The 25,383-nt window shown below is 41.2% G+C and overlaps 1 protein-coding gene and 1 long non-coding RNA gene across 4 annotated transcripts in view; both read left to right on the plus strand.

Moving 5' to 3' along the window:
- Positions 1-25,383, plus strand: part of CADM2 (cell adhesion molecule 2) — a 1,625,130-nt gene that overhangs the window by 261,594 nt on the left and 1,338,153 nt on the right. The gene's annotated exons all lie outside the window — the stretch shown is intronic.
- Positions 3,744-8,499, plus strand: LOC147696994 (uncharacterized). The gene is made up of 3 exons (XR_015299129.1): positions 3,744-4,280; positions 4,407-5,085; positions 8,176-8,499. It is a non-coding gene; the product is annotated as an uncharacterized LOC147696994 (long non-coding RNA).

Here is a 25,383-nt window from a genome sequence, read left to right on the forward strand (position 1 = left end):
TTCTGGGTTGCTAGTGTTCTGATTCAGGGAGGACCCGGCATAACAGTTCAGGCTGAACACTTCCCAATTCAAGCAGGGTCAAGACTGATTTGCATATGGCTGGGTCCTAACTGAGGTGGCATGGTGTGCAAAATAAGGATGGATTGGGATGCGGCCATGTAATTCACAGTGGCTGAGTAAAATCAAAAAAATCCACCCACCACATTTTGTATACCCCAGTGTGTCACCCAAGTGGGCCTGTTGAAGCATTATCTTTACCAGTCACATGTATGCTGAAGTCAGTAAATTCATGCAGAAAACTAATCATACTGTGAATCTGTAAATCCTCTCATGAATGCTTTAAGCCCTTTCATAATAATGTCCCCTGTAACCAAAATTTGACTCTACCATTCAAAAACATATCATTTTGACAGAACAAATGTATGCGTTTTCAACCTCAAAAGGCTCCTCTACTTAAAACCTTGATTAAAGACAGATTCATGTGCAAATAATCTGCAGCGATGTCTTTCTTTTAGATTAGGGAGATAGGTTAACTTGACTTGTATTACTAAAACACAGCTAACTAAAAAACTAAAAACAACACTAGTTCCATTTTCTTCCAATGTGATGGTCTTTGAATGAATTTCCATCCCTGCAGTTACAGGTGGGTGCTAACAGTAAGTATCAGGAAAAAGGCATGGATGAGACAAATGTCCCACGTCCCCATTCAATATCATTCAAAGTTGTGTTCAATTCCACAACCTGGCACATTATTACATTAGAACATGGGAACTGATCCTCCACCTAAATGGGAATGAGAACTGATTAGATGATTAGCTTGATAAGTTGATTTTGTCTTGGTTTCAAGTTGTGTTTCATGTTGGACCAGTCTTCGGGCTAGTCTCCTGCCTGTTTCTCACCAGGTGCATAATGGGAAAGTATGCTGGCTTCTCTTCCTCACCAATTCACTGCTGAGGAAGAGAAGCCAGCATACTTTCCCATTATGCACCTGGTGAGAAACAGGCAGGAGACTAGCCCGAAGACTAGTCCAACATGAAGCACAACTTGAAACCAAGACAAAATTCTGGTGGCAGGCACATATAAAACACTCCTTTCTAAAGTTCATTCTTTGAACTCCTCCATGAAAGCTCTAATTTTTCTTTGCTTTACAACTTACCTAATCCTTGCTTAATTAACTTGAATTCTGAATACTACTTCTTCTTATCTCCATGTTGGTGTGCTCTCTGCATCTGTCATATGACCTGGGTGAGGTCAAATTTCTCAACCCAAGATGGTTCCTTCCATTGAGAACTAAGAAATTAATCTTTTTAGCTTTCTTCCTCTGTAGTCACTTCATGTTTCTCTACCTTCATTTCCCATTTGCTAACTACATGAAACTCCTGGAAGTGCCACTCATTGCATCATACACACTCTGGTAAATCGGGGTATTGTTTCTCCCATCTGGGTGCTTGCTCCTTGAATCTCAATTCAGTTCCTGGAATCCTGCTCCATCTCTTAATTTCCAGTTCCATATCCTGAACACTGCTCTTGGATCCTTGCTCTGTCTCTTGATATCCTGCTCCTTTAAAATGTATTCATCTTCTGGAATTCTGCTCTGAATCCAACCCTTATCTACTCTATTGTGAATTTGTTCGAGCCAGGTTCTGCTACACTCATCTTCTTGGTTTCTGTTGCCTGCTTGAAGGTTTTTTATGACAGTTATTTTTTCATTTGAACTGTTATCATTCTTGGAGGCACTGGTTGTATTTGCAAGAAACCATATAAAAGATGACACTGGCTATAGTAAAGGGTCAGCTTTTTATTTTGCAATGTAAGTAGATAAAAGTATCACGTCTGACTAATGAGAACAGGTGGGGTGGCTGGAGGCAGGTCTTGGTTTTGGCAACAGTATTTACCAAGCAAGGGAGGAGAACCTGGTGTTGAGGCATTGGCTTTTGGAGCCTCCTTCAATGGTGACCTGGATTGTTTCTGTTGTTACTCAGTCCATTGACAATGCGTTGTAAATTTTCCTTGTCAGAGCGTCTCCGCTGTCAAACATTCCTGCTTTCAATATGTTTAGGTGAATTCCATTAGCATTTGGGTTAGTGATAGGCATAATCTGCATTAAATTCAGGGTTGGAAGTTGAGGTTTCCATAGAATTCTCATCCAGCAATATGGAATAGTTATAAGCATTGTGGTGTGACCATATTTAATGCCCCATTGTCTGAGGCACATAGGAATGGAAGGAAGTTTCTTCTTAATGCATCTATCATTGAATTGGTTGGTGTGTTACAGAGTCTCTTTAAGCTCCGACCTTCCAACTTTTCCCATTTTACTCTTTATCCAAGGACTTCAATCCACTCCATAACATTCCCCACATACTCTTTACCAGATATTGGAGCTAATAAATTGATCCCATTTACCTTCACTAACCTCTGCTTCCAGATTGCTTGCTCTGTATTGACCAAACTTCTGAAGGTTTTTTGAGTTGCCTTTTGATATTGTTCTTCCATTTGTGCCCAATTTAACAGACTACAAATCATGCAGAACAAGGCAGTAAGAATTCTACTAAATATTCCCAGATTTTATTCAGCAGTTCAGGCCTTAAGTGAGCTACTTTGGCTTCCTATCAAGCAGTGGATCACCTTTAAGGCTCTTTGCATAACATTCAACGCTCTCCACTGAATCAGCTGTGACTATTTAAAGAACAACTTCAAATGGTACTCTGTAGAAATCTGGTTGTTCCCACCCCACAAACGATTGTCCTGGAGAGGAAGGATATTTATTACATGTACTAAGCAAAAATTGAACTATCTTCCTTAGTCTTTTAGGTCTGCCACCACCCTAGAGGCATATTTACAACAAGGGGTGGTGAGGGACAGAGTCTCTGAATTAAACAGAATACTCTCACCCAGTCAAGAGATCAGGGCTAGATCCAACACCGTTTTTTAGCTCACTGCACCATCCCAGTTTCAGAACCTGGCTGTATGCAAATTAGTCTGTTCCTGTCCCAGTGCATGATGGGAACAGGGCAAACCAAACTACAAAAGCCAATTCTTACACTGGGAAGGAAACAAGCTACCGGGGACCGGTTTCTGGCATTTCAGCCTCTTCGGCCCGGCTTGCTTGAATCCTGATGGTGCAATGAGCAAGGGACTCACATCTGAGTATACCCTTCCACGCTTAGGGTGGACAAAAATATTTACAACAAGGGGTGGTGAGGGACAGAGTCTCTGAATTAAACAGAATACTCTCACCCAGTCAAGAGATCAGGGCTAGATCCAACACCGTTTTTTAGCTCACTGCACCATCCCAGTTTCAGAACCTGGCTGTATGCAAATTAGTCTGTTCCTGTCCCAGTGCATGATGGGAACAGGGCAAACCAAACTACAAAAGCCAATTCTTACACTGGGAAGGAAACAAGCTACCGGGGACCGGTTTCTGGCATTTCAGCCTCTTCGGCCCGGCTTGCTTGAATCCTGATGGTGCAATGAGCAAGGGACTCACATCTGAGTATACCCTTCCACGCTTAGGGTGGACAAAAATATTTACAACAAGGGGTGGTGAGGGACAGAGTCTCTGAATTAAACAGAATACTCTCACCCAGTCAAGAGATCAGGGCTAGATCCAACACCGTTTTTTAGCTCACTGCACCATCCCAGTTTCAGAACCTGGCTGTATGCAAATTAGTCTGTTCCTGTCCCAGTGCATGATGGGAACAGGGCAAACCAAACTACAAAAGCCAATTCTTACCACCCTAGAGGCATTCAGGAAGTCTTCCAACCCTTGCCTATATTCCAACCAACTGGGCCTCTGTTCATATGGTCACAGGCAGTGCCAAGATGCATCTGGACATTCTAGCGCTCTATAAATTTTATCATCATCATTAGATTTTTAAAACAAATCTGTTTTCTTCGTGAGTGATACTTCCTCTTCATAGCTGTAAACTCTAACTAATATATGTTTGTAATTCACCAGTTTCTGTTGTATTCTATTTAACATTTTTCTTTGTAAAGTGCATTCCTCATAAAACCCCTCCAGGGTAGGTCCTATTTGTTAATACTCTCAGTGGACCGAGTGTGATATGCAGCCTTTGAACAAGACAATACTTTTTTGTAAGTTGGTTGAAACATTAAATATTAAAGATACCACCAATAACAGGCAAGAACTTGTCCCTTCCAATCCTAAACTGATCATTTAAATTATCATCCGGGATGGACATTTGAATTCTATGCTTATAAACCATTGTTATGTTATGTTATTGAGATTTTTATAGCGCAAAACAGCTGCCCCAGCAAAGGCCATTAAAGAAATGGGGTGACCCTAAAGGTACTGGACCTGGGTATTGTATTAATATAAACAAACAACGGTCCGAGACCTATATATTTCCAAACGAGCAATAGATCAAAACGTATTCAATTAAAAGGCGTCCCGGCGCTTTAGCTGGCAGCAGAAAATATTAAAACACAACTAAACAAGCACAGAAAGAAACCAGAAGACTATAGTGGACCAGAAGGAAAGAGGAATGTCTTGATTCCTAACTCTAAAATACACAGCATCTGTTTGTTGCTAAGGCCCCTAAAAAGTCATTTCCATGGCACAGTGGTCACTGAGACCCAGACTAACAACCTTAAAAATTCCAATATATTTAAATTGCTCAAAATTAACAAAAGTATAATCTGTGTGTACCATAGACTTGCTGAAGCTGTTACTCTCCCCTACAACCACATAAGGTATGCCATATACATTTTATTTGTCTGACAGTTGATCATCCAGCTGACTTAATAGCATTTTTAAATTAACATTAAGGTATTTCCTGCCAAAATAGGCAAATTTGTAAAATGACTATGCAGATTACCCAAAGCGTTGCTACTCTTGGAAAAATATATACATTTAACTAGTGAGCCATAGGAATTACAAGGATTGGTCAGGTGCAATAAAACAAGCAAATTGTCAAATGGTTGTTTTCCGTTTTTGCACCTTTTTTTCACAGAGTACTGAAACCTAAGTTAACAGGCTGTCAGAGTGCTTATCTTGATTAGATTAATTAGTGCATTTTTAAAATTACTGCATAGCCATAATAAGATGGGCTCTCTTGCACTCAGGTCTTCATAAGAATCAGTTTAACCCCTCCCCTGCTGATGACGGAACCGCTCCGTCATCAGCTGCGGTGTCGCTGTGCTGATGACAGAGCGGTTGCGTCATGGCCCTGCTGCCGCGCCTGCGCGGCGCGTTCCATTGAGCGGGCGGGGCCGTGACGGGACCGCTCCGTCATGAGCACAGCGCAACCAACGCTGGTGACGGAGAGGTTCCGATACCAGCATGCGCCCGCCGCTCGGCCGCCCTCCCCCCTTAGCACTGTGGCGGAATAGCCGCCGCAGTGAAGGGGTTAAAGTATTTCTATGCAGTCTATTCGGTCTACAAACAGTCACTCACACATCTAGAGCCTCTACAATTTATAGTTAATCGATTATTAATCTAAGACAAGGAAGAGTGATGGTAGGGGCAGTTGTCAAATGCACAATTATTGTTAGACCTTTCATCTTTAGGGTGCTCGTTCCCAAATGTTTTGCCTTCTCATTTTCTTTTTTTCTGAATCTGTTTTGTTTGCCTTAGGACTCTGTGCACTTTACCACTGCTAACTAATGCTAAAGTGTTTTTGTTTACTCCCTAAAACATGGTAAATTTGGCTTACATCTGATTGACATAGTCCCTAGTGAAGGGGTGTACGATATACCCAAGCTGTAAATTAAATGCCACTAGTGGGTCTACAGCACTTATTGAGCTACTTGCTTGAGTGCCTCTTAAAACATATTTCATGTCTGTCATTGCAGTTTGTGTTTGGTATTTAACTCCCAATTCAACTAGACAAAATAGCCCAGTTGCCAGACCTAAAACTCCCTTTAAAAAAAATGAAATATATATATATTCGTTCTTTGTTTGAAGAAGTTCATGAAGGAGTTTTGAGTTATATATAAATATATATATATATATATATATATATATATATATATATAAATATATATATTTATTACATGTCATGGTAGTGAATATCTCACAAATGTGTTTATCACCACTGTGAGGCCTTCTCCCATATGATAACATTGGATTACCATATTACATTTAATAGGTACTTACTTTTCATTGGGAGCAGGGAGAAAAGTCATGTTTGGTGTCTGAGGAATTGTAATTTAAAATCCTCTCTAATGGTAACGTTGGTTTTTAAGTCACAATTCTGAAAACACCACTTTTGGAAAGTTTCTATTTTCTTGTCTTAACCATTTGGTGCCTGAAGATTTGTCCTGGCTCACATGACTGGGTGTACTTTCTAGGTGGCCCTTGTGTATTCCTCCCAGACAGCCACACAGAGAAGAGAGACTTGGTGTGCCTGGATCGGCCATCTCAGTGAGGATGGAGACGGACAGTCGTGTAAACAGCCCCACTTGCACTTCAATAGTATGTGCCCTTCTTTCACACAAAGAACTTCATTCTATCCTATTTTGCCTGCTGAGACCGACTGGAACCAGGGCAGAGATGCACAAAATACCAGACACTTCAGTCTGCCTCCCGATGTTTCTCCCATTTTAAAGGATGCACTAGATATTAAAATAGGACCCATACTCCCATACTTCAGTTTACTCCTGGACCTGCCAATGAACTCTTAGGACTGCCTGCTGCAGTCACCTGTTGTATACTTCAGAAGGACTACATCGCTGCAGCAAGATGGACTGCACTGCTGCCTGAAGCCAGCCCTGAGCCCCAAGAAGTTTGCCCTGCTGCTTGAACCGAACCCTGCTCTTCTACTTGGATCCAGGACTTCTAGAGTGACATCAAGGGACAGTTTGCTGGTCTCCTGATCAGAGAATCCGGGACAGAAAATTCTCCAAGCATTGTGGACCCATACCTTGGCAGTGCCTGAGTGAGTAATGACCCTCCAAGTAGTGCCTATTTCCATTCTGGACCCTTGGAAGTGGTGCTAAACATGCCAAGATAGCCCAAATCAAAGCTCAGAGAACTGATAGGAGACCAGCATCTCTAGTCAGCCTAACTTAGTGGCACCTCCCGCTACGTTCTTCTCCTCAGCAATTCCTGTTCAGCAGCTCTTTACAGACGTGGTATCCAGCCTAATGGAGCCCTCTTTGGCTATAGGCAGCAGTTTGTCCTGCTGGAGATTTTCAACTTTCAAAAAAGAGACTAAGTCTGAATGTAGGAATCTTCATCGCTACTTCGCCCAGCGGCTCCCTACCAACCACACCTTCTCCTTGGACACCTCTGGCTGTCTTACCTTGCTGAACTTTACTGTCTCAGACATTTTCATCCCAAATTTCCTTTGAGTCCAAAAGTCAGTTGAGACCGGGCCTAAACTACTTCCTGACTTCGTCCCTGTGTCATGCGACTAGATGTCCTTGGTTAGCCATTTGATTTTTTGGGCACTATTCTACAGTTAAAAATGTAAAAATTGATAACTCTGGTTCTACTGGCTTGATTTTTGTCAATTTGGGGTCAAATAATTAATTAAAATTCACTCTATTTTTCTAAATTAGTGTGGGAGTTTTCTTGTGTTGTGTTTTCACTTTATTACTGTTTAAGTGCTGTATAAATACACATTGCCTCTAAGTTCAGCCTGATTGCTTTTGTGCTAAGCTATCGGAGGGTTAAGCACAGGTTTATTTAGTGACTTTTCGTGGTTCACCCGAAAAAGGACTGCTGGCTGTTGTTTGATTAGAGGTTCTCCGCCTCAACCAACAACCCAATTTCTCCTAACTAAGGAATGTGATTGTTATTACTCAATCTAAGTCATCAGAATCGCCGTAATGATCATACTTTCTTCTCGAAGAGTGAAGGCAAGCAAGTTGAGAGAAAGATTGTTTGAGTGAGGACAGACCTCTATACTTTAACAAGAAAAGGGATTGCAAATCGCAGACAGTACCTAGGAGGTCTGCGCCTCCTGGGCCATCACAGATTTCCATTCCATGTAAGTTTAGCTTGGTATCTGCTTCCTGGGTTGCAAAAGCCACTAACTTTGATTTAAATTTGACTTGGGTAATTTTGCACCCATTTAGCTCCATGAATCCCACCCTGCACAGATCATAAGAGCTTATCTCTCTCATTGCTCTAATAACAAGGAGGGTGGCCAAGAGCTTTGAATGGTTTCATGACTGTATTTTAGATTTCCTCTACTCCTTCTTATGGAGTTATAAAAACAGGACATCCATGCCCTTCACATCTCGTAATTCAGGCTTAGGCTCTGTTTTAGTACTATCTATATAATCCTTACCCATGGATGATTCTACTCTCCGCTATGACATTTCTTTTTTTTTTAAAGGGCTTAGGAATTTTAGAAGGGGCAGGGCACAGGATGTAAGAGGCCTCTTCATCCAGGGTCTGTCCGCTGCTTTGAATTTACTCTTGCCGCTATCAGTGATTGCTTTTGTAGCAATATTCAGATAAGGCAGGTCACTTCCCATATGTACACCTTTCTCCAGATGACTCAGTCCAAGAGCTTCCCTGGGTTTCTTAATGATAATTTTTATCTAAACAAGTTATGTGAACTCTTGTTGACCCTTCCTTTTGTCTTAGATAAGAAAGGGTATACCATGCCAACATCTTGCTTCTTCCCATATCTTTCCCTTGATTTATACACCAGGGAGGAAAAGCGTGAAATGAAAGCATTCTCTTTCACACTATCCTTGGCATGTAATTTGACCATTTTAGCCATTACTAGGGATTAGGTGTGAGAACTCCTTAGAGGACTCTTCTCTCCTGCTTTTAAAGTGAGACATGATCTTATAATGTCAAGAAGGGCTTTTTGTTTGCATGTTTAGTTTTAGACAAAACCAGGGTCTTAAACATCCCCTAAAATGTGGTTTGCCTAAGTAAAATCATATTCAGTCAGTCAAAGAAAGGCACATAAAATAATACAAATACATTTTATACAATAATAAAAGAACAGATGTTAGAATAAAATGTCATCATAGAACTGAGAGTGCGAGTCCAGATTGTACAAGGTTTTCTGGCTCAGCATTGACTGCACTCCCTCTTAGCAGTTCTTAGTACTAAAGTAGTGCAGGCAATATTTAACAGTGGGTATGTATTCTGCATCACAAGAGGGGTTACAATATCCCATGTTATTAATGATTGCTGTTGCATTAATATATATATAAAACTCAGAACAGTTGATACATAAGAAGGCTTCTAGCTTTAACTGATAGCCCAAAGGCACATATTAAAAAACATGTTAAGAACGATTGAAATATAAAACGTTTAGAAAAAAAGACAACCCAAGAGAAATGAATTTGCAGAGCAATATTCAAGCAGTAAAGATGTGCAGACATAAAATAGCAACATGTTTAATGGGCAGTGGGAGCTAAGGATTTTCTAAATTATTTTTCTTTAAAATGCCCCGCGAATGCACCACATCGCATAAAGAAACCTGGAAATAGCAAACACAAACAGTGCCTAAAGACCTTAGTATAGTGTCTAATCGCCAAATTTCTGCAGAGCTGGAACACCCACTTGGACCTTGGCCTACTATAGGCGGGGCAGAAGAAAAGAACTTGTAGTTCTGTTTCTTCAACAGTATCACACCCTGGGCAATGTAGTGTGAGTGCTCCCTGCCAGTTATTGGTAAAAGCTCGGAGCGGAAGCGCCCCGTGTCTAAATTGGAGGAAAAGTTTCTTTGCCAAGAGTGGTTGGATGCTATCAAGTGCCAACTCTAACTTGTATTGCTGTTTGAAATCCAGAAACCTGGAGGTCAAGCTACTTGAATTTGTCCTCTGGCATAATGGGGCCAATTTATATTCTCTTTAGGAGACGAGTAAAGCCTTTTTGCTAATTGTGGGGCAGATCTCTTCGGGTATTGACCACATGTTAGCCCTCCCTAGTGCCTCGCAAGAATTCCTAACATAGTCTAACCATAATAAGTTCCCTGTGCCCAGGAGGGTCATGACATCCTTCAATTCCTCTCAGAGGTTGACTAAGTCTGGTGTGCGCCAGAGGTGACGCCAATATGGAAGTGATCTAGAGGCGACTACATCGGCTATGGGACCAATCCCCAAGTCCATCCTAAGTGGTGTTAGTGGGATGCTCTTAGGAAGGCCCTACAATTGCCTGAGAAATAGATTCTCAGTCATGGATAGCGGAGTTTGTGGGCAGTGACCCTATAGTTCTGCCCCGTATAGTGAAGCTCCCCTAGCCTGTATTTTGGTAATTTCTGCTGGTGGACCTATCACTTTCTGATAGCAATTTTTGTGTATTTTTAAAATGCCCCCCTGTAGACTAAATCAATTTTAAATTAGCTTTATTTACTTGTGTCCCCCAGTCCATCTTGTTAAGTGTAATCCCCAGGTAATCAAAAATGGACACCCTCTTTAGGGCCCTGCCATCCAATTGAGGGTGTGGGCAATTGGTTGTATTAGCATGGAAAACCATGTATTATGTTTTTCGAAGATTAATCTCCAATACCCGCTTCCTGCAAAAAGCACTGAATTCCTCGAGTACCCCATGCATACCCCTGGGTGATTTAGAGAGTAGCAGTGTATTGTACGCAAACATAAGTGCTGGAATTTTGTGGTTCGATAACCGCGAGGCATCTATGTCTTTTCCTGGTAGTAAGGTTTCAATTAAGCCATCTAAAAAGAGGGAGAACAGTGTCGGGGCCAAGACACATCCCTGTCTCACCCCTTTCTCTATGGGAAAGGGAGCGGTCAATTCACCTTTTTTACCATATCTTATTCTCGCATACTTGACTTGCTGCAGACATTTCAGCTGGTGGCAAAGATAATCTGGTACTCTCATATCGAGGAGCATGCCCCATAGCTGATCTCGCTGAAACATGTCAAATGCAGATTCAAGATACACAAATGTGAGATTGAGGCTGCCACCCTCTAAAACCACAATTTTCCTATGGATCAGTTGCAATCTAAAGATTGATTGATAAAGGTTGATAGTCGAGATCTTGGTCCTAAATCCAGCTTGTAAAGGTGTTAATACATTGTTCTCTTCCATCCAGGATTGCTGACGGCCTGAAAGCACACAAGCAAAACATTGTTGGTTAACATCTATGAGGCTTATTGGGTGATAGTTTGCTGGGTTGAGTGGTGTACCTTTTTTATAAATGGGAATGATTTCTGCCCCTGCCCAGGTTGGGGGCAGCGCCATGCCTTGTAGAATGGCATTAAATAATGACTATAAATAGTGCCCAGACTACTTGTTCCGATCGGAATAGATCGCCAGGGATCCTCTCTAGCCCAGGTGCTTTTGCAGGTAGTAAGTTTCCCAGAGCCACTGTGATCTCCTTCATTGTGCAAGGGGGAGCGTTCAAATTTTGTGGGATTTACTTCTAGGATAGCTAATACTTCCCTAACATCTTTGGCTTCTTCAGCTTCTTCTACAGACTTCGAATATAAGGTTTTAAAGTGAGATTTCCAGACTTCTTCCCCCAAATTTGGTACAATAGCTAGTTGACCTTCAGATTTCCCTGTCTGAACTAGATTCCAGAAGGCTTGCATATCATGGTTATCTAAGACTATTTTTGTTGCTTCCCATTTATCTATTTCCCAATTAGTTTTTGCTCCAGCTGTGATTTTTTAATATTGGACCCTGGCTTCCTTTATTTGTGGTTTGTCATTCGTTTTAATAGAAATTAGTAACGTTGCATGATTTATTATACCATATACCTGATCTTATCACTATTATAAAAAATGGTGCCAATGTGGAGAGCAAATCCTGGTGGGTTTTTTCTATTGCCAATTGCGATGCAGAGTCACAAAGAATTACAGACAATCGAAACGCAACTTCTAAAAAGGGGGCAATTTGTTGGTACAAAGTAGCCACTTTGTCCGTTGATTGGGCAAAAAAAAAACAGCGTACCCTCCTCCCCCCTTCAGTCAATACTAGGTTTGGGGTGGGGTGTGAAGATGTGCTTTGGAGGTCCTTAGACACGGGAAAGACTATTTCTAGGGCCAGTGGGTTATCCTTGCTTTCATGACGGGAGCTAACTGTGAAATCCATAGTCTTATACCATAATCAGACATCTACCAAGATGTAATCTATCATAGATTCCTGTCCCGGCCTATTAAAAGTAAAATTCCCAGGACAATCAGAGGGGAGTTGGCCGTTACAGGCCCTTAGTGAGTGGCTAAGTATAACTGCATTAATCTGTAATACTAAGGGGGTCCATGCCCGTGTTGGCTGGATGTTAAGTTTCTGGGATTGACCAAACCGAGTCTTCCTCACTTGTAATGGTTGTAGTGATGCCATTCAGGGGCTCGAATTGACAGTTAAAATCTTCGCCTATGATAACATAGCAATTATCTGGTATAGTGTGGAGAAATGTAGTGAGGCAGTCGAGCGTCTGGGAGGTATGTCCCTGACTCACTGGTCAAGAATAAACATTGAATATTGCAATCTTCAGGGAGTTATAAAAAGAAAGAAGAATGCACAGGATGTCAGGGGAGAAAGTCTCTAACTTTTTAACATTACATCCCAAATGTACGCCAACCCAAGTACATAGACCCCGAGGGTCTCTCCCTAGCCCCCTAAACAGCTGGAATACAATATGAAGCGTAGCCCACTCTAAATAGTTATGTCCTTGACCATGTTTCCTGGAACAGGCATGGCTTGTGTTTATCTACAAAATCTCCCGGGTCTGGGAAGTCCCATTTCGAACTAAGGCCTGCTATGTTCCAGGATAAGTTCAGCGTATTTTGTGGTTCATCTGTATTAACTAACAAGGTCTGGGGTGGGTACGACTTTCCTGTAATGGAACTTGCTGTGTGTCCTTATCATTGTTCCCTGGCCCTCCCCCTAGACTACATTCATTAGCCCAATCTATATTACTCAGTGGACTAAGAGAATGGGTTGTGGCGATAGTCTCACAGGTCTTCTCGAAGGCTTTTTTCCCTCCTTCATTCCTTCATTCGTATCGAGATCAGCTTGCTGTATATTTCCCGTTTATCCGTGTTAATATTAATGGGACTTTTATTGGTGGAGTTTAGTCCGTCTACCTGGTCCAGAGAACTAAATCTGTTATTAACAGGGATGTTATACGCCATTGTTTTTTTGGCATTTCCAGCCCGTGTTTAACGTGGCATCATTCTGATCACTTGATCCCCAGTTCTTAATCATGGTTCCCTCTTTGTCTGGCATAGGCCTGGAGGGGTAGAAATATCTCAACGGCAGAGAGAGAATACCCCCTAACTCCCTTGAGTAGCCCCAATCCAAGATGTGTTGTACCATCCGGATAGCTCTAAAGTTGATCCCAACACAATCCCCGGGTATGTCCTTTCGTCTTCGTTATTTAACCAAAAGATGGTTTTGTTTTTAAGTTTAGAATGTGTCTCCCCTCGGCCTATATCCAGCTCTGATACACCAGCTAAATTGACAACATTGGGAATGGATGCTGGGGGCAGATCTAAACAAGGAAGTAGGGACTTTGTTTCCCTTGATTTAGAGTGTGAAGTAGTCCTGGTGTAAACATCATTATTGCTTTGGGCTTGGTGTTTGTTAGATGGGCCTGATGTTGTTGCTATATACCTACTGTTATGTACAATGTCGGGCGATATTGAGAATTGATAGTTCAGAGATTCCACCTGCCTCAACTGAGATAAGCAGTGAAGTTCCAAGCTGAGAATAATTTTGAAGTACTGATTCCTCTTGGTTAGCTGAAACTGGAGATAATTCTGTAAAGAATAGCGCTACTATTTCCCTTTGTTGGAAAGTCTTCCTTTAATCTAAAACAATGTTTGAATGATGTAACTGTATGTACATTTATTTTTCTCTTTTAACAAAGTGTTCATACAATTAACTATAGTAAATTATTTTAAAGAAAATATACTTCTATTTAATTGTAACATTGTTAAGACACATTTATGCCTCTGATACAGTAACATATCACTATCTTAATACATGGCAACCATTTTGAGGCAGGTATGATGGTGTTACATGAGTGTTTTTCGTAATACTAATGGTCCGATTAACTGGACATTCTGTGGGTGACGTCAGCTTTTTTCATCAAGTAGTGCACATGGGGGCCATCCTCCGCCCCCACCCTTTTTGGATAGGTCTTGAATGGCTTTCAAATTGAGACATTTTGTTAGGTATTAGTGCAGTTAATTTTTCCAATATATGCCACATTTTTGTCCATCATGCACCTAGTGGGGGAAGTCTTCTTTTTCCAATAAGGGGTTAGTGTTAGTCTGCCTGCAAGAAGTAAATGTGTAATAAGACGTCCCACGGGAGAAAGCATAGTGTAAATTCTATCAAGATAGCTCTGTGGTATGACCACAGTATCAAGGAGGAGGATGGCTTCCATAATGTCCCATATAAGGCTCAGGAGAGCCACGCAATAAGATCGAGCTAGAAAACAGAACCACCAAACATAAGCCATTGTGTCCCTTGACTGACAACCTCTACATCATAAATCAGAGGACCCAAAGATGTTAGAAACCCCCTATAAGAACATAAAAGGGTTCTACTTATGTGTATTACAAATGGAAGCCATGACTGCCCTGGCCAGTATTGCTTCCTACACGACCTCTTCGACAGTTTCCCGTCCCATTTTCACATATAATTATGGCTCAGAGGTTTAGAACTTTAATTTGCAAATCATTTAAAACAAAAAATAGTGAGTAGAAATACAAGTTGACAATGTGGGTACAAAACCGGTTATATTGATTTTTTACGTGTTTTAAAGCTAATTGTGTCTGGCACACAATGTAAGCAGTTTTCACGCCAGACTGGTTATGCATGCTAAATTAAGCCTAAACTTTAAAGTGAATTTTATTCCGAATTAGTTTTACAAGGAGCTGACAGTGTGCACCATGATGCATGCCCTGTGTTCATTTTTTGTAGCACTGAACAGGGTGTTAATCACGCTAATAAAGTTGTTATGATCTTGTAGAGGTCAGAATAATCTTGCATAATTGGTTGGATTGCTGTGGCCTGGTAACAGCTAATGTACTGTGGGCATATTGTAACAGCAGGTCAATGATCTTTTTTCGCAAACAAGCTGGGGCGGACTCAGCTGTTCTTTGTCCTTGGCAATTGAGAATATAACAGATCTTTTTATTAAACCTTCTCATATATGAAGAGCCAAATGTGGTCCTGAATTAACAAGCTAATTTCGCACAAATAACAAACACCAGCAACAAATGCTATTGCCAAGAACAGTGTTATCTAGTGTGTGAAGGTGTATTCCTTTCTTGAGATTAGACTTTGGTAGTGCACTTATTGTATTTTCAAACATACCATTGTGATCTATGCTATTCTCCTATAGTAGAAGAGACCTTGACTAAATATGTTTTCTAACGAGTACCTGCACATTGTACTTTAGTTGCAAGATGTTGAATTTGTTTCAGTTCCATGCTCATTTGGACTGTTGCTTACAACAAAGAAAAAGAAATTAACCCAAATTGCTAAGCCTGTCTGTTAACCTTGGTCACTTAAATGCATTTCTAAAAGAAAGCTTAAAGTTTGAATCCACATTTGCATGGAGATGTGACCCGTCATCGGTAACAAGATGCCCGCGGGGTAATACATTGTAATGTAGTACAACAGCGAATTTAGTTTAGAACTAGGTGGCGTTAACAAAAAATAAATTGTATTACTGTGGTATTATTTGGAGTTCATCCTCTTCTGAATGAACATGTATCAGTTAGAACAACTAAGATGGGTAAGGCTGAACTCAATTGCTGATTATGCATGGCAGCTCCTCCAATTAGAGAAGGCAGTGGTATGGTACCACACAGATTGATTCCATTTTAGTGTTCATGTCTTAAAGAATGCACAATGTTTTGCTGCTTACTTGTCTTATATATATCATTTTTCGTCGCCATTGTTATGTTACCCTCCACAGTTGAGTTTTCCATGGAAAACCAGGGAGAAGCGGGTTGAAGAAGGGCTGGCGGATTTTTTTTTTTTTTTAGAATTCTTTATTGAAGGGCTGACGGATAGAAAGGCGTAATAGTCTCCAAGGCAGAAGAAATCTAGCTCTTAGAATTGTTGACATTTTCAGAAATACTTCTCAGACTAGAAACAGCTATCTTTGATGAGATCTTAGTCCAGTTACAGGTCATAGATGTTGAAGAATTGCAAATAGAACGCAATGTGTTGACAAAAAAAACAAGAACAAATGGAATGTCCAAATATTCTATCCAAGCTATATCCACCAGTTCAAAAAGGGTGCTTCCCTTAAGTGTAATAAAAATAGGATCTAAATGATGACCATCAGAATATGAAATGTAAGTAGTTGAAGACCCAGGGTGTGGTGCCGGGCCCTGCTAGTGTGCAGACAGACACAGGCAGGCTTACCATGGGTGTGCCTTCGCTATGAATGTGGATGCGTAAAGAGCCATAGAGAAGGCTCTTGAACTTATAATCAGACTATGTGCCCCTCTCACACTGTTGATTAACATACAAAGAAAACAAAGTCCTAGTCAGCCTAGTAGAAACAAAGATAAAAACAGAACTACAGAAAAAAACAGGACTGTAGTCACTTTTCCTATTAGCTTTAATCTGGACAGGCAGTGGGGAACAAATAGCAAACACAAATCTGAGAAACTAACCAATAAATAAAATCATGCTGATACACTGAAGCAATTAGCTTGAACACATGACTTTACATAAAAAATGAAAATAAATACATGTGTGCATTGAGCCAGCTCTCATAACAAGACAAGTAAAAAATTGTCACATATTTCTTTGATAAATAAAAGAAGGTGCAGAGAAACAAAAGAAAAGCTAATGATGTGCAGTTGTATGTAAAATGTGGTTGTTAGAAATGGGGTTTCTGGCTGGCTACGGTATGCACCTAAGCCAGGCAGAACCCACCACTCTAGTCAGAGTAAGAGAGTTACACACCCAAGATAGCCCCTGCTCACCCCCCTTGGTAGCTTGGCAGAGGAGTCAGGCTTATCCCAGAGGCAATCTGTAAAGCATTTGTGCAACACACACTCACACCAGTGACACAATCAACACACCACAAAAGAGACTTCTCATGGAAGTATATAGAAACATCTCATATATTCTATTTAACTCATAGACCACTATCACATAAATCATAAATCACTTTGCAACTAGGCAATTGTCATAACATCACAGTTACTGCAGTAAATAAATACTTATAGGTTGCACATGTCATGAAACCAATACCATCACTATACATATTATAAAGGTCCTGAAATGTTATGTGTTATCTTATCATTGCAATGCATAAAACGGCATGAAATGAAGCAGTTAGGTTAGAGGAGAAAAACATATGAGTTACCAAACATCATTGTACATAAATCACCATATTTCATGATGGATGAAATCCTATGCCACAGTACTTCTGCTTGTCTATTATAGGCACTGCGGTAACTTTTCACATCATGGAGATGACAGGGCCACTTGCCCACCTACACCTACAACAGTGAATGCAGCAATTTCCAGGACGTTGTCCTTGCCTGTGACCAGTTCCTAGGAAGGTGGTGGGTTTGTCACAGGCTCATTCAACAATGGCCACGAAATCAAGTGCCCCCCAAAGGGTAGAATTCAATGGAGAGACCTTGCTGGCTCCCCATTGGGTATGGAAGTAGAGTGCAGCAGCCTGTGAATGCACAATGCTGTTGCTTCACACAAAAATGCCAAAGGCTGTGGGGAGACCTCTCTGGGTCCCTTGCTTTGAGCAGCACAAGGTGGCTGTCCACAATCCTGTGGTGCAGCTGCCGCAATGAAGAGTGCCTCGTCGAAAAAGGCCGGGCCACCAACGTAGGGAGCATGGGATGGATGTCTCTCCCTGGTGGCTTTTCCTCTTGCCCCCATGCTGCCCAATTTCAAATAGTACCTTGCAGCTGCAAGGCACAGCTCAGAGGTGCCGGCGGGGTTGTTCATCTAGTATAAGCTTCCCTCCAGTGTTACTCTATCAACTCGCTCAAGGCAGGATGCAAAGAGGGGTTCTCCATGTGCATTGTGGCCTGGAAACCAGCCTCCCAGGTTGGCTGATGGGTCCCTTTGAGGGATTTTTTTCAGTGCAGCCGGCTATTCTCCAGCAACAAGAGCCTGGCATGCTTAGGGGGAGGGAAACATGGGAGAAATCATAGCAAAAGGACTCATAGGGCTACATAGGGCCTACCTTAGGGGTGACCTATATATAGTAAAAGGGGAGTTTCAGACTTAGCACGCACTGAAAATAACAAGTCACTGTGGCAGTAATCTGCACACACAGCCATTCAGTGACAGAAGTCTGAGACTGGTTTGAAAGATTACTTCTGTGGGTGGCGCAAGAAGCGCTGCAGGCCCACTAGTAGCATTTAATTTACAGCCCTTGGGTATATAGGATGCCACTGTACAAGGGACTTACAGGTAAATTAAATATGCCAAAAAGGTGTAGGCCAGCCTTACTAAGTTTACAGGATAGAGCATATGCACTTTAGCACTGATGAGCAGTGGTAAAGTGCCCAGAGTCCTAGCTTCAACAACAACAGGTCAGAAAAATACTTGAAGACAGCAAAAGGTTTTGGGATAACACTGCAAAAAGGGCCACGTCTCACAGTAGTTATCAGCTGAAATGTAATGCATTAACCTCTTTCTTCAATGGAAAGAAAAAGCATGTTTATATCATTTATAACTGTTAAAGCTTTCTAGAATAAGATATGACTGAGAACACCGGATTGAAAATCCTGAATACTTTAAGATGCTTACTTGAAGTAAGTATTCCTTTATTCCCATTCACATTTATATGATTTGAGAATATATTCATGAGTCATGAATATTATTGGGACAGGAACGCTCCGTGTATAAACAGGCATGTACACCTTCCCTAATGGCCCGACGGCATGCGCAACCGGTGTCCAGAGTTATATTTTGAGCATGTTTCCATGCTAACCTAGCCTATATGCAGAGGCCTACCCCTATTCCTGACAATGACATACCCAGGACCTGTCCTGTGATCTAGAGGACTCACTTGAGTATGGCCTTTCATAAAGCAATGTACTGTTGTCTTAGCCCTGGAGACATTGCATAATCCATTTTGTATGTCCCTTGCTTAGCATGTCACAAGATTGAGGGTGAGGATTGCTTCTACAGATAGTAGAGGTGTATTGACTACATTTCTGTGGGTGGAGAGTATTTATCCAAACACTGACGTTAGGAAGATAGAGACATGGGTACCTTTGAAAATTCCATGTGGGCCTTGTTAGCAAAAGGCTGCTGATTAAATATTCGTGGTACAAAAGGGGGTGGTGATGGACGGAGCATCTGAATCAATCAAACACTCACACCCAGTCATAAGATCTGGGTTTAATCCATCACCGTTCTTTAGCCCACTCTGCCACCCCAGTTCAGACATGGCTATATGCAAATCAGTCTGACCCTGTGCCTTATGGGAACAGTCCAGCCCGAACTGGCAAGCCATGTCTGCCCTGGACCGGAAACAAGCTTCAGAGGACCGGTTTCTGGCATTCCAGCCGTCTTCAGCCCGGCTTGCTTGAATCCAGTGGCAAAGTGAGCAAGGGACTCACGTCTGAGCATACCCTGCCACACTTATGGCGGCCAAAAGTGGTACAAAAGGGGGTGGTGATGGACGGAGCATCTGAATCAATCAAACACTCACACCCAGTCATAGGATCTGGGTTTAATCCATCACCGTTCTTTAGCCCACTCTGCCACCCCAGTTCAGACATGGCTATATGCAAATCAGACTGACCCTGTGCCTCATGGGAACAGTCCAGCCCGAACTGCCAAGCCATGTCTTCCCTGGACCGGAAACAAGCTTCCGAGGACCGGTTTCTGGCATTCCAGCCGTCTTCAGCCCGGCTTGCTTGAATCCAGTGGCAAAGTGAGCAAGGGACTCACGTCTGAGCATACCCTGCCACTCTTATGGCGGCCAAAAGCGGTACAAAAGGGGGTGGTGATGGACGGAGCATCTGAATCAATCAAACACTCACACCCAGTCAAAAGATCTGGGTTTAACCCATCACCGTTCTTTAGCCCACTCTGCCACCCCAGTTCAGACATGGCTATATGATTTGCATATAGCCATGTCTGAACTGGGGTGGCAGAGTGGGCTAAAGAACGGTGATGGATTAAACCCAGATCTTTTGACTGGGTGTGAGTGTTTGATTGATTCAGATGCTCCGACCATCACCACCCCCTTTTGTACCGCTTTTGGCCGCCATACGTGTGGCAGGGTATGCTCAGACGTGAGTCCCTTGCTCACTTACCACTGGATTCAAGCAAGCCGGGCTGAAGACGGCTGGAATGCAAGAAACCGGTCCTCGGAAGCTTGTTTCCGGTCCAGGGAAGACATGGCTTGGCAGTTCGGGCTGGACTGTTCCCATGAGGCACAGGGTCAAACTGATTTGCATATAGCCATGTCTGAACTGGGGTGGAAGAGTGGGCTAAAGAACGGTGATGGATTAAACCCAGATCTTTTAACAGGGTGTGAGTGTTTGATTGATTCAGATGCTCCGTCCATCACCACCCCATTTTGTACCGATTAAATATTCCTGAGCATTTCAATTTAGTATATGGTAGGGGTCAGAGTAACAGTTTATGTTGTCAAGGGTGAGGAATGTTCTAGGCAAGGCCTGCCCTATAGTCTGTCACTAATATCTGTTTTGGGAATGCAGCCAGGTACAGAAAACTCACAGTTCACAGTGGCCCTGATTAGATACTTCTACTTCGATCCACCCCACTGCTACCTGCTATGAGAGCCAACACTTAGCACAAAGATGCAAGGCAAATAGCACACTAAAGATCTTAAGATGCAGGGTCACTTTCTATATCATGTTTAGTTTGACATGGTATTTGATCCTAGCCATAATTTGGCCACTTACAAAGAGGACTAGAAAGGCACAAACAAGTATATCAGAAGAGTAGGCCTGGAGCATGTCCTAGGAAATTACCAGTGGCTGAGTTTAATTTGAGCCTTCCGTCTGATGTGTTTTTATGTTTTACAGTGCGACATCTGTAACCAGTGTGCCCAGACATTAATCTTATGCTCACTGTCCCATAATATGTATGCTATACCTCTTTGATGAGGCCTAAACAGGCAGAAACTGGTGTGGGTTGTTTGTGTTCCTATCTGGAGAAAACCTTCCCTGGCAGTATGGGATAGATTGTTCCTACTGGACGAGGATAAAATCTGATTTCCACATGGCTTATCTAGGTCGTCAGTGAGGGGATTACACCCTGAATAATTGCTGAGATGCTTGAAGCATTCCACAAATCTCCTTTTTACTAAACTAAAACCTTAGTTCTATTTATCAATATTAGAGTGAGGTCAATATTTTCCCACTCCTCACTGACCTTAAAACCTAATAAGTCTTCATGCGTCTCAATTGGGGACTTCATTAAAATTGACACCAAAGTTCCTTAATAGTTTCGTTCTTTTATTAAAGTAGCCAATGGTGCGGTTTTCAAGCATATTGCTAGGGGTGAAGTTCTTAGATTGCAAGAACACAACCTAAAGGCCTTTCCGGTGAGGTCTTACCCCCTGTGTCTCCAATCATAAAATTGACTTCACAAAATTAGATAGTGAGCAAAAGAATAATGTTTGCCTATCTTTTTACCCAACTAACACATTAATGCTGAAGGACAATCATCCTAACTCTGTTCCTGGTAGTGGCTGTGCCCCAAAGAATGAGAAAAAAGGGTCACATCCCCCCATTCTAGTTTTGTGTTTTTCAACATTCAGAAGCAACTCTCACATTACACCTAACTGCAGTTGTTAGAGGCTCCTGTGGATCATTCATCCTTTGATAGACTACTGCAGCTAAACAAATCCCATTTCTCATCAGTCTCTCTTGACTCTTCTGTCAGCCCAATTACCTTTTAACTGTGACTACCTTCCTTCCCTGCCATGAGTATCTAAAGGGAACGTCAAGTCTCCAAGTTCATGGCCTATGTTTGTTGCATCCTTTACCAAGCCATCACTCAAGATACAGACCGTGTAAAACACTGTTTCAAGGCAGATATAAGAATAGATAAAAGCATTCTTCTGCAGTATTTTGTACCATTACTGACTCACCCTCCCTGCAAGTATATGAACGTGTATAAACCAGTCCACAAAACCACTACTACCAGATAATCCCCTATCCTCCTGACAGACAACTCTGTTAGTCTGCCTAAAGCTGCAACAATCACAAATGGCAGGAGTAAAGGTAGTTGCATCAGTTGTTTCACGGTACAAGCCACCAACAACATCCACCATACACACCTGAATTTGATTGCTGGGACATCTTTTAGAACCTGTTGCTCAGTTTAATGCAATATCTATATACACTTTGTTTTTGTTGTACTTGAGTTGTGCAAACAAATCCTTTCTCTATCTCCCCACTACTACTAGATATGATATATCGACTTTTTCTACCTAACCAGGCTGTTCCCTTATCGTCTCCCACAATGATGAGTAGTTTCCTGTAGGACACTCTGTACGAATTTCTACTGTTTTATCTAATATCGTTCTGTTTTTGAATAATGCAAAGTGTATTCTTTTTTTTTAATAAATGTTTTTATTTTCAACCTCTCGCCTCATATTTAAGTAAACAGGCAGAACGCTAATATAAGCGAGGTTGTTCGTAGAACAAACAAACGTATTTTTAGCAAGGGTTACAAAAGGCTAAATTAAACATAAATAACAGTGCAAATGCATCTGAGCTGCGAACGTGTGGTCTGAAATGCATCAAAACAATAGTAATTAACAATAATAGATCACATGTATGTCGAACCATTCATCATATAAACTGATTATTTTTCATCCAAGCTCATCTTTTAATTTTTGCTGTTCGATCAGTCCTATTTATTGACGGAAATCTGACTACTTCGGTCTTAACATATACATTTTTTTTCCTAAGCTATATTTTTCATATTGTATTTGGAATAAACAAGACTGCATAATTAAAAAAGCTCGGGAAATTCCTTCTATTTATTTATATTATTTATATACAAAAAATGGTTAGCCGAATGAATAAGGGAGTATTTATTGTAACAATATGAATTAATGTTGGGATACTGTATAATGAAGAAGTGAGAGAACATGGGTAGCAAATTATTGGTCAGTGGCATGGAAAACTTAAAAAAGACGTGTGGTACAGAGTAAAAAGAAGCAACATGGGGTCCTGTCACATAAACATTTTTACGGTGGAGGTATTTGAGACTTTTTGGACTGTATTGGTATTTGCTTGTGGCTTTCCCCTGAGAGAAAGTGCAGCTGCAGCAGGAGTCGGGGTTTCACCTCCCTCAACCAGTAACCAACTTTTCTACATGAAATAAAACAATGCCATTCTAAAGAGCACAATTTATCACTTTAAACAAACTCCTGTTCCCTCATTGTAAACAAACCTCAGTTTCAATTGAAGATGTCACCACTTCTTTAAGGCTCGATGAGTATTTGCATATTTAATTACGTGTAGCAAACAGAGGGCCTGATTTTGATCTTGACATGGGTTACTCCATCACAATTGTAATGGATATCCTGTCCGCCAAAATATAAATCCCATTATATCCTATGGGATTTATATTTTGGGAGACAGGATATACGTCACCTTAGTGACAAAGTAACCTATCCACCAAGATCTAAATCAGGCCAGAATTCTTTTTTTCTGATACACAGCACAGAATGCACCAAATCATAATGATTACACTGGCTAACTTTTATATACAACTTGCTAAAATAGATTTTTCCTTTTTCTTGCAATTTAAATTACTGCTGATGATATTTTTTTTTTTTAAGTTTGAAGTTTATTAAGGCATAAAGAAGTAAAGACAGTACATGAAGAAACAATCATAAGTTATAAAAAACAAGAAATCTCTCTTACAAAGGAATGGAATTAATCAAATAAATATCGTAAACAGAAAAATAATATGCAATAAAAATTTCAGGAATATTGAGGGTAAAGGGAAAACATTATACTCATATAACGTAGAAGAGAAATAAAATAAACATAGGATGCATCAATAATCTTACATATACTAAGATAAAACAATCACGGTGGTTTTTGAACTTCAACATTACGTAGTGGAGAAGTGGGAGAAGGCCTGGCAATTCTGGATAAATATTCGGTAAGGGGAAGCCATAGAAGGTCACGTTTAATTGCTAGGGAAATAGGGGAGACAAAATTGGTATCTAGACGATGATTAAAACAAACTGCGTTCCACCAAGCAGAGAAGGAAACATCCTTAGCCTGTTTCCAATGCGATGTGATATGATGAAAAGCAATGGCTATCAGGAGATCAAGTAGTTTGTGTTTATGGTGGGGTCCAGAAAGATCAGGGGAAAGGGAACCTAGAAAAATGTGAAGAATTGAAAAGGGGAGAGTGAGCTTGAAAATTCTATGAATTTGGGACCAAACTAAGTGCCAGAAATGTAAAATGGGAGGGCATTCGAAGAGCATGTGTTTCAAATCAGCCAAAGGGCAGGGACAGGACCAACAAGTGGAAGGAGTGTCTGAGGAGAAGGATGACAGAATTAAGGGAGTAAATAGTGTACGATTATAGATAAAAAATAAGGTTTGGGTAGTGTTGGCAGCTCTAGATGTACTGTGAATTTTAGACCAAATTTTATCCCAGAGAATAGGGGGCCAATTTTGAGACAAATCTTTCTCCCAAGCCAACTCAACCTTAGATTTAGTGCGTTCAGTAGATGATTGTAGAGATTTATAGAGAAAAGAAGCAGAGGGGGATTGCTCAAGAGCATTAGAAATAGAAAGGTGAGGTACCGGAATAGAGTTGGTAGCAGGGAGGGAGGAAAGATATTGGATAAGGGAGGGGATCAGCGATAAATATTGTTTACGAGAAGAGGATGGCAACGAAAATTGGTTTTGGAGGAGGTGGAAGGGAAGAGGGTGAGTATCAGAAAGAAGTTGAGAGATCCATTTTAAACCACGTGAATGCCAAGATTTCCAATAGAGTGAGCGATTACGGATTTTAAGGTGTTTATTATGCCAAATAGGTTGGGTGTGAGTAGAAGAAGTAGAAGGGTAGGAGGATAACAAGTAAGGTTGAAGAAGAGAGCGTGTGTGAGAAATGATGGGAGATCGGAGAGAGGTTACATTAGAGGAAAAGGAAAGAACTTCACTGAATTCATAAGGATGAAGGAAGGATGATTCTAACGTCAGCCAAAGTGGAGGATAATACGGAAGATCTGAAGAGAGCCAACGCAAGGCTTGTTTTAAAGAAAAGGCATTATGATATGATTTAAAATTGGGAAATTTGACTCCACCCAAAGATTTATCCTTCTTTAAAACAGAGAGGGCTATTCCGGATTTTTTACCTTTCCATAAAAACTTTAACAGAATAGAATCTATTGACTTGAAGTGTTGATTAGGGATGTGGATGGGAATCATAGAAATAGTGTAAAGGACCAAAGGAGCTAACATCATTTTGATGGAATCCAAGCGACCCCACCAAGAAAGAAAGAGAGG

Source organism: Lissotriton vulgaris, chromosome 8, assembly GCF_964263255.1.
Source record: "Lissotriton vulgaris chromosome 8, aLisVul1.2, whole genome shotgun sequence".
NCBI classification, from domain to species: Eukaryota; Metazoa; Chordata; class Amphibia; order Caudata; family Salamandridae; genus Lissotriton; species Lissotriton vulgaris.